The sequence below is a fragment of the Onychostruthus taczanowskii genome, unplaced genomic scaffold (genome assembly GCF_017590055.1).
Source record: "Onychostruthus taczanowskii isolate IOZ18803 unplaced genomic scaffold, ASM1759005v1 scaffold57, whole genome shotgun sequence".
Taxonomy (NCBI): domain Eukaryota; kingdom Metazoa; phylum Chordata; class Aves; order Passeriformes; family Passeridae; genus Onychostruthus; species Onychostruthus taczanowskii.
Window position 1 is genome coordinate 580,479 of NW_024503346.1, and position 10,567 is coordinate 591,045.

The 10,567-nt window shown below is 55.0% G+C and overlaps 1 protein-coding gene across 1 annotated transcript in view; it reads right to left on the bottom strand.

Annotated features, from left to right (window-relative positions):
• Nucleotides 1-10,567, bottom strand: part of B4GALT5 (beta-1,4-galactosyltransferase 5) — a 34,688-nt gene that overhangs the window by 23,852 nt on the left and 269 nt on the right. The gene's annotated exons all lie outside the window — the stretch shown is intronic.

Genomic DNA, 10,567 nt, shown 5'->3' on the forward strand with positions numbered 1-10,567 from the left:
GCCTATAGGGCCAGCTCTGAACCGTGGGCTCCCTCTGCACAGCCAGGGCCACAGCAGGAGAGAGTGCCTCTGGGCTGGCAGCAGCAAGGAACGCCCTCTGCTTGGCTCTGCCTGGCTCCTCCAAAACCAGCACCAGCTCCTCTGCTGCCAAAGCCCTGCAGGTCCCAGGGCAACGCTGCACTGGGGGCCAGGACAAGGGAGAAGAGGCCCTTGTGGGCTCCAACGCTGCTGAGAGCCACTGCAGGGAGATGTGGGGCTCCCTGTGTGAGAAATAGGGAGTCTGGTCTCCCGTGCAGAGCCACACAAGCTCACAAGAGTCACAGCTGCTTTTCTAGAAGGTGGATGCCTGACTGACAAACAGCAGAGCATCTCACTTGGCTGTCAGCACGAAGCTTCATGAATCTGGAAATATGGTTTTAACCTGAAAGCTAGAAAAGGAAGCCTTTTCCCCTAAATGCTCCATGATGGTCAATGACTAACAACATTCTCACACACCTCCCTCCCCATCACCTCAGACTTCTCCAATCTGGTTTTGCATTTGGTCACTGCTGCTGTCAAACCTGCCTGCTGAACCTCCAGCTTCTTCGAAAGCACGGCTCGCCACACGGGCACACGGCTGAGGCATGTTCCCACTCAGGAGCTGGTCTCCAGGCTGGCTTTCCAAGGGCTTTGATCCATTCCAAATAAGGCAATCAGCTTAGCCCTTGATTAAATACATAGCATAATCCAGCTAAATCTTGTTAGCCGAGAAGCAAGTTGCTCGTCTCACCAGTTGTGGGTGGCATTGTGTGTCACCGCGGGGCAAGCGGGGCTGGGGCAGTGTCACGGTGTCCCTCAGGGCACGTCCTGGGCAGGCAGCAGCACTGGGGCAGCTGGTGACCACAGCAAGGCTGCTCCAGCAAGCCCCTGTGGACTCCAGTTCGTGGGATCCTTCTGCCAAGCCTCCCCTGCAGCACGCAGAAAGCGCCCACGGAAGGTGCTTGCACCCTCCCAGCTGGCACCTACAGGGAGGGTGTCCCAGGGCACTGGGCACCCAACAGCCAGCAAAACCCTTAAAAATAAAAAAAATGGGAAAAGAGAAATCACTGATCCTGAGCAGGGAGCCAGGCTGCAGCAGGGAAGGAGGATGTGCTACAGCTTTGGGGGAATTTCGCACCACAGCAGTTTTTCCTTCCTCGGGAGGAATGAATCAGTAGGCCAGCACTGTAGAGCCTCAGCAGAACAGGATGGTGCTGAGGGGGAACACACCACAAGGGCAACGACAGGAGCCTGGCCCAGGTGAGATGCAGCTGTGCAGCCAGGACATCAGCCTCACACCCACACCTCTGACTGCTCTGGCCAGCTCCTGCAGCCCAGGGAGCAGGGCAAGGCAGCCCCACTGCCTGCACTCCCCGAGCAGACAGCACTGGGTGCACACATGCTGGTACCATCCCCAACAGCAGGACACGGGGAAGGGGCAGCTTGGGAAGTCTGGCAAAAGGAAACTCTCCTCCCCAGGAGAGCCCCATTCCTCTCCTGCGTGGCTCTGGGATAATATTTACAGGTGAGTCCTTCAGAGGCAGAGCACCGAGCAGGGGAACACCATGAGGATGCTGCTCCCAGCACTGAGGCTGTGCCCCAGGCCCCACCAGTGAGTGCCCCAGCAGCCACTCCCACCCAAAATTGTACTGGCACAGCAGAGATCTGCTCCCGAGACTACAGTGGAGGTGGCACTTAAGCCTTCAGAAGAGCAATTCCCTGTTTCCCTCCAGGTTTTGGACCTGAATGCAGGTGACCCCTGGGGGCTGGTCACAGCCTGCAGGCAGGACCCTGCAGATCTCTGTTCCATGCTGCATTAGCAGCTCCAATGCTTCCTGCAGCAGCCAGGCACGTTTCAACAGCTACTGGAGAGATTTTAAGTTAATTTAACCCCATTAACACATTATATGGCTTCTGTCATCCCAATTACCCCAAAAAGTCCAGGCATAGATCCTGAGGGAAGCGCAGGGAGGAGGAAGAAAATTTAAAAAATAATGAGGGGAAAAAAAGAAAAAAGAAAAGTCTTGGGCAAAATCCCAAAACACAGTTTCAGGCAGATAGGAAAAAACTTCACAGGATTTCAAACAACAACAAAAAGCAGCCAACAGAGGCAATATCTGCTCCCACCAAACAGCAGCCAGGAAGGCTGAGCAGAGCTCTGCTCGCCAGCCAGCAGCTGGTGTAACAGGAATCAGGTTTTTGGCAGGGGGATCCTCCCCCCCGGGCCGGGCAAGGGAGCAGGCTGCCCGCAGAGGAGCTGGGATGATAAATGACAGCAGTTGAGCACTGCAGGGGCATTTCACTGCTTCAGAGGTTGCTGCTATAACAATCTTCTCTGACTCAGCAGCTGAAAGGGACGCTGGGAAGGAAGCACCATAAAAAAAAAAAAAAGTCATGCATTATTAATATGGACTCTGGCAGCAAGACATGAGTTGGAAAAACACTGAGGGGGGAAAAAAAAAAATGACTGCAGAATAAGAGCGAGCTGCATGTGTGGAAGCATTTGACATTCCTGCGGGAGTGGGGGCCACCCCGTGCCCCCCTGTGCCCCAGCTCCGAGGGAAGCCCGTGTTTGCCGGCAGGAGCTCGGCACTCGGGGTTCTGCGGCCGCAGCCCGGTGCAGAGCCCACCGAGAGCCCCGGCACGGCCGTGCTCCTGCCAGCCCTTCCAGCAGCTGAGTTTTATTTACCTGTGCTCTGTGCATCGCCTGCCGAGTCCCCACAGGTTCCCCGTGCATCCCAGCCCTGCCCGGCCGGAGCAGCCGGGTCAGCCCGCAGCCTCTGCCAGCCCCGTGCAGAGGGCAAGGCAGGCACTGAAATGCCTTCCCTTCCTGCCAGGTAGCGAGGGAAAAAATATCTGTTTGCACTTGGCTGCCTGGTGCACTGCAGGGTTTGCTTTCCTCTCCTATTCCAGCTGCTTCGTACAGGCTTTTTTTGAGGTAATTTATAAACATTAGCATTCACGTAGCCATCTTCTCCACTTCCCACCCAAAATCCTTGCTCCCAACCTGCTGCTGTGGGGAGACCCCACCAACCAAGAGTGTGCATTCCCTGTCACAGTCACCCCAAGGTGCTCTGAGCTGTGCTGTCAGTGCAGGGAAATCCCCGAGCCCACTCAGGAGCCTCCTGGCAGGAACAGGAACGAGCACGGCTCAGCTCCCGGCCCAGCCCGGGCCCCAGTCCCTCCAAGCAAGGGAGGTGGCTAACACAGCACCAGGCTCCACGAGTCTCCTTTGATAATTTGTAGGGCAATAACATTCAATAAAGCCAATCAATTATTTTGCCATAAAATTCTCCAGACACACAAACGAGCACTGGTGGAAGTGCTCACACCACAGCCCAGCCCTCAGCAGTGCAGTGGGTGTTTTGCCTGTATTTCCTTTCTTCCATCATGTGTGCAGTGGCATCCTCCATAGAGAACCAGTTCCCAACCTTTACCTTTCAGGGTAGAAAGGCACGGGGAGGGAGAACAGCTTCATAGGAGCTGTCCCACACACAGCCCAACCATCACACGGGCATGGGCCTGCCCATTGGAGCAGGAAAACCAGCAGGAAAACCAGCAGGAAAACCAGCAGGAAAACCAGCAGAGGCTCCCACCAAGCAAGGGAGACTGAGGCACAAACCACAGGAAAAATCCAAGGTCCTATCTGAACTCACATCCCCTGGAAGCAGCCCCTTCCCTGCCACGAGAGCTGGGGGACAGGCAGGACAGCCCAGCTTGGTGCCCTGTGCTGAAGGGGGCTGGCCAGCTCCCAAACAGCACCTCCAGAGGGGCCCCAGGAGGACAGCCCAGCTCAGGGCAAGGGCTCTAGAGAGGTTTGTGCCAGCCCACGGATGCCACATACAACTGCAGGCTCACAAAGGGCAGAACCCGTTGGTTTTGCACCTCAAACAAAAAGCTAGGAAAATGACCTTTAGGAAGTCACACACAACATCACCACACGCTTCCAGCTAAAGCCCCAGCAAGCAAGCAGTGACCCATCACCTCCCCCGGGCAGCCAGGAGGGAGGCAGGAGCTCAAAGCAAGCTTCTCACACCCCTGCAGACACGTTTATGTGCCTTGAGAAAGCCAAGTGTCACATAAGGGGCACTGAAGCCTGTGCCTTTATCAAAAACACCCACAGGCACCACAAAGCACCGTGGATCCCCCGAGCACACCACCTCCCCCCAGGTCCCTCCTTCACTTGAGCAAGAGCAGCAAGCACCAGGAAATTCCTTTTGCAACGAGAAAAGGACCCGTGGCCCTGCCCATCACAGGATGCCATATGCAGCATCCCACAAGGACACTTCCCACCGGGATGAGGGTACACGTGCTGCCCACTGCCACCCCTGGGACCCTTCCAAGCAGCAGATGAGGATGGCCAGGGGCTCTCCTCCTGCCGGGCACTGACATCACCCTCAGCTTCCCAATCCACCTTTCCTTTCAAAATAGGAGCAGCTCCAGGGTAATGCTGAAAGCCCTGGTGGTTTTAACGTTATCTATTTCACATTCCCCAAGAAACCACACCCACCAACATCTCTCAAAAATTTCTGATTCGGGCTTATCTTGCATTTCAACAGCACAGTCCACTATTCATGTTCCCCCCAGTCTCTTCAAACAGGACTAATCCCAGTGGTATTTAGAGCTAGTGCTAGAAAAGCTTCAAATACACATTAACCACCCTAAAGCATCCATGTTCAAAACGCTGCCAGCCAAAACCACAGCCAGAAGAGTCTGAATGCAACAGAGAAGAAAAAGCCTGTATGGAAATAAACTTTACTAAAATAACCCAGCAAAGGTTTTGTCAAAGTAAATACACACATTGTGTTGTGACAATGATGTTTCAAAAATAAAGCTCTTCAGGGAAGGCTTTTCTTGCTCTGTACAGCTGCAGAGCAGCTCCCCTTCCAGAGCCCTCAGTGCTGCCACAGGGCCCTGCAGAGCACAGCAGCCGTGCCACCACCACTGCTGCCCCCCTCGTGAGGTTCCCCAGAAATTTCAGGTAAGATTAAGTATTTAAAGACTCCACGTGCTTGGACATTTAAATGCACCAATTGTAACAGCATTCAAATGGGATCAAGTGCAAACACAGAGCTCCTCACGCCGCTCATCTCCGTCTGGTCCCCAGGGGGGTTCATGGTACCCTGCAGAGCAGATGCTGCCTGAGTTAATGCAGTTAATGAGTCCACCTGGAAGAGAGGCAGAGGATCAGCTCAGGAAATAAAGCAGCAGTGTCAGAGCCCTTATCTCCACCAGAACCAGCACCACCTGAAGCAGCTGAGTGCCTGCTGAAGCCCTGGCCTTCCATGGCCTCCCAAAGCCATGAAGACCATTGTCTCCTGGGCTGACAGCATGGGCAGTTTTGCTTTAAGGTCTGCTCTGCTACAGATTATCGAGGTTTTGAAGCACTCAATTGGCTGGAATGAACCTCTACCTGGAAGCTTTTGTGTCTGCCAATCAGCTTCCACAAGCCAGGCTTTCAGAGACACATGGATGAAACCTGAACTCTTCACGTACTCTGCAGTTGCAACACCCAGAGAGCCACCAGCAAAATAACCCAAACCAGATGTGCCTGACAAACAGCACAGGTGCTCACAGGCAAAGAAAACCCAGTAATTCATCTGCCCTCAAAGATAGCTTGTAATTTGTTAGCCTTGAGCAAGAGGTGGTCTCCAACCAACACTGCAGCACCAGCATCCTGGGGGCACTGGCACAGGAGCAGCTGGGGGGAACAGGGCTGCTCCCCACCCCAGCCCTGCCTTGTAGGAGCCTCTTTGCTGGAAGAACGTGGTGCTGCCAAAGCAACGATTTCTCACAGCTGCCACCAGTCTCCTGCTCAGAGCACAGGAGATCCCAAGCTCGAGTTCTTGTATCAAGGAGCACTTGAGGATTGCTTACTACCCCCAGTCACTGTCAGATCCAATGACTGCAATATCCTCTGTGGGATACGCTGTGGAACCAGGCTGCTCTCTCCTCAGGTTGTGAAATGCTGCTTGGCACATCTTTTGGGCAGAGGAGGGTGAGGGAGGGCAGTGCTGCCGTGCTCCACAGCAAGGTACCACACTGCTCCTGCTGCCGGGGAAGACCTGGAGATGAAAGCCAGGGCTACGGCAGCACAAACCTCATGTCATTGTTCCAAGCTGCACCTTCACCCTCTGTCCCTGCTCAGACAGCTCCCAGGCACCCAGCATGCTGCAGCAAACGCAGAGGACACCTGCAGCCAGCCCCTGCCCGAGCCATGGTGGCTCCCCGGGGTCCCCAGTGAGCGCAGCCCCTGGCTCAGGACCCTGCCCAGGCTCCTCCTGCCCACTTCCCACAGCAGGGCTCACAAGTGAAGCAGCAGCAGCCCTCTCCCCACACAGCTGCCCTGCAGGGACCCCCCAGCCCCACAGTGCCATCCCCCCACCTTGGCCACTCTTCCTCTGTCCCTTACCACCGTGGGCAGCTCAGCCACAGTCTCTCCAGCTGGGACAAGCTGGCAGTAGCAAAACGTTTTGCCATTTTCCACCCCCAGAACTCCTCTGCTGAGATCTGCCAGGGTGATGTGTTAAACGGCCACGCTGGATCAGCCACCTTTGGTGATACAATGTTGTCCCAAAAGTGACAAACGAGCTGTTGGTCCCCACAGCACTGCTCTGCTGGTCACCCACACACAGCCTGACAGAACAGCGCTTCAAAGCACTCCTGCCTATCAAAATCAAGTTCTTGCACCATAAATGTAATTCAGGGCTGGTGGTGCTACTTCATGCCCTGTATGACCAGTTGGGAGCAATTCCTGATAAGTTTGGAGGAAGTAAAGGCAGACTGAATTACAGCTCTCTCTCTCAAAGGTAACAATCTTTCACCCAATAATTTAAATTCTCCACATTATTTTCCTGCATCAGATCCAACCAAGTATGACTCCTGGAGAAATCAAAATTAAAAAAAAAAAATAAAATTAAATAAAGAGGCTCCAACATCCATCGAGACAACAAAGGAAAAGCCAAGAGCTACTATCTGAGCACCAGGGAAGGCCCCTGCCAGCCCCCCCAGCCATGCAGCAGCCACCCTCTACACCAGGACCAAGTCCAAGGTCAGAGAAGTTCCCACTGTTGCAGTTAGAGGTATCAAGATGAAATGACTTGCAGCTTGCAAAAGCATTATTGCTTTCAGCTGCAGGAGGAAATTTCCTTAATTTCCTAGGCCCTGTTCAAAGAGAATAAAGCCAGACACTTGTAGAAAAGCTGTATGAGCCACCACCATGTGAAAACAGGACACGCAGGGATGACCCCACATCCCAGGGATGAATTCAGAAGCAGAGGATAGGATGAAACAGAAACAACATCTCGAGGTGTTCCACCTCCAAGTCAGCACACTCTTTGTGCCCACATCATCCCTGCTCCAACACTGGGCTCTGGGCATGGACAGAGTGACTCTGGCGAGCCCATTTCTCCACATCCCATCTGGGGAAGGCAACAGGCACAGAGGGCAGCTGTCCCAGGAGGGCAAGAGCCTCAGTGCCAAGAACAAGCCCTACAAAATAACCTGTCAAGATGGCCCCTGACCTCCGTAACAGGCCAAAACCGTTTGCCTGGTGCCAAGCTCTGTTTTCTCCAAGATGAGGCCAGTGTGACTTGTTGCAGTGAAAGCCCAGCCTGCCCTGCAGCCCCGTGCCCTGCTGGTCCCAGGACAGAGCACAAGCAACCTCCCCACCCGAGGAGCACCCCGCGTACCTGCTGCCCGCAGGGCCTCTCTGCCAGTGTGGACACGAGGGCAGCTCCTGGAGCCTCCAGCCACCGCAGCCCCGCCGTGCCCGTGGCTGCAGAACAATTGGCCACCTCATCCTGCACACAATGGCCACCATGAGACAGACCCGCACGGTCACCGGGAGCCAGCGAGCGCCGGCAGCAGCCGGAGGTCGAGGAGAGCCTGCTGTGCCTGTGCCACGGCTGGCTCCTGGCACCTCACCCTGCAAGGTGGGAGCCCAGGGATGGAGCTGGCAGGGTGGTGTGTGGGGAGCCCAGACGGGAATTGGATGTGAGAGCTGGGAAGGAGGTGGCACTGGCTGTTTACACTGGATCGCCCTGCGCAAACTTGAGGCCACAAGAAGGTTTCAGTTCTCCAGGAGGAAACCTTGGTGAAGGACAGAAACAAGGAGCTACCTTGGGCATCACGTAAGTCCACGCACAACACAAATGTAAGGCCCAAGAGCCCTGGACTCCCTGAAGGAGCCAAGCGTGGTTATTTGCTGACAGTAAACATAAATTTCTTCCTGCATTTCCGTTTGGAGCTGACTGCTGGGTTACCTGGGCTGTGAGGAGCCGAACACCACGGTCAATCAGGTAGCAGGACAGCACTGGGCAGGCAACTCAGAACCCAGCTTGGGGGTCCCCTTCCCCATCTCCAAAGGACACCAGGAACAGTTATCCAGCTTTTCCAGCTGACAAGCATCCACACCAATGCGCTGAGACAGCACCCAGAAGTGCAACTGTCCCAGTTTTCTCCTGGCACTGGCGCACAACTGCTTGAACACAACACGCCTCGGAAGCACCGCTGAAATTTTCCCCCACAAACACGGGGCCTGGGGACAGGCTCCCACCCATGGGACAGCACGCCCTGCCACAGGGCCATTCCCAACCCAGAGGGGCTGGTGCTGCCCAGGCAGGGCAGGCTGGCCCCACCACCAGCTGCTGGCCCCCACGAGCAGAGCTGGCTGTAGCAGACCCTTCCCAGCAGCCTGTGGCACCAGGCAGACAAAAGCCCTTCCAGGCTCCAGCTGGTTCAAGCTCACTTGCAGCTTCAGGTCCCATTTATCTGGACTTTTTTCTTTTCAGTTGAGGTACGATCAAGGAATTGGTTCATCACTGGATTAATCACTTCCCTGCCCGTGGTTTAGCCAACGACCTGCGAGTCCTTCTTTGGCCACTTCCTCAGCATGCTCTACAAGGGATGGTCTCAGGACAGAAGTGTCCCCAGGCCCTTCAGTGGCCACAGAACAGCAGCCCAGCCCCACTCCGTGCACTGAGGCAGCAGCAGGCAGGACAAATGCCCCAGAACTCTCTGCTGACAGCATCTTTCCATCACCTGCACATGGTCCATTTATTCAAATCCCCAGCTCTGCTCATCTCCTATCTCACTTGCTCTTCTCCCAAGCTTCTACTCAGCCCTGCAGCCTGAAAACAAACTCCCTCCAAGTGCTGAGAGGATTAGCCCAGCATCCCAGGAATACTGGGCTGGGCTTCCATGAGGAAACATTTTTGGCTGAAAAAGGAAGGAAATAAAAAAAAAAAAAGAAGCAGATCTTCTGTCACCTGATGAGAAGATGACTCAGAACATCACTGACATCCATGGGTGGGTAGGGACAGGGACCACTAACACCTCCCTGCCTCCTCTTTGGGCATCACAGATGGGAAGAACATTGGGGAGGACGTTACCACGTTATCTGAGGTCCACACAGAGAAAAACCTCTTGGCACAGAACTAACCTGAAATATATTTATACCCTACACCACCTCTAAGACTGGTGACCATGCAGAAGTAACATGAAATTAATCAGAATACTCTAAAAAAAGGAAAAAAGCCATCCTTACAAGAGAACTTTCCTTCTTAAAGTGCAATTCCACCTGGGAAGCTCGTCCACAGCCACGCCATTCCCTGTGCCTGCCCCACAGAGGGCTGCAGGATGCACTGGACAAAGAGCCAGTGGCCCAGCAGCACGTGGACAGGACGAGGCAGGCTGTGCTCACAGGGGGAGCAGGGGTGGCTGTGCCTCCCGTTCCCACCCGTGTGTGAATCCATCCAAGACGGGGGCTCGGCGGCCCTGGGCAGTCTGGGGTGCTGCCCACCTGGACAGCAGAGCCTGGGCCACCACGGCAAGGCTCAGCACACACAACCTCACTTGGGATGTGCCCAGGACACGAGCAGAGCTCCATACACCAGCCAAGCCCTACTCAGCCCTGGGAAAGGCTCCCAAAGCCCAGAGGCAGCCACGGGACATCATTTGTAAATAAAAACCCACAGAAGTCACCTTGAAAGCGCGCAGAGATCTCCTTGGGATGTCCAAGATAGGAATGGCATGAGCAACACCAATGACATTTCAAGGAGAAACTGCCTATTTCTTTGGAAAGGGCTGTTTCTATAGAAATAAATTGTTGCCAAAGTTTGGTTGAAGGCCAAACCACGAGCCTTGGCTCCTTGCAGAAACGAGATACACCGTACGAAGTGAACAGATGCTTTCCGGGCACAAGTCTTCCCGTATCTCAGAGGAGATGGACAGACAGCCCCACCAGCACCGGGTGCTGGCCATATTGACACACGGCTTCTCCCGTTCCCCACGGAGCTATGACACGGAACACAGGAACGAGTACGCTCTCCTTCTAAAATATACACTTCTCATCTTCCCACTTGACAATCAGAGTAGGATTTCCGCGAGGGAGCACGTTCGGATCACAAGCACTTGGACGACACTCCGCTACTCCAAAACAAACTCCGGGGCGGGCAGCCGGCAGGAGCGGGCTCGCTGCCCCCCGTTCGGCGCTGGCACCGGCGCCGCTCGGCCCCGCCGGCGCGGGGCAGCCGCGGGGAGCGCGGCC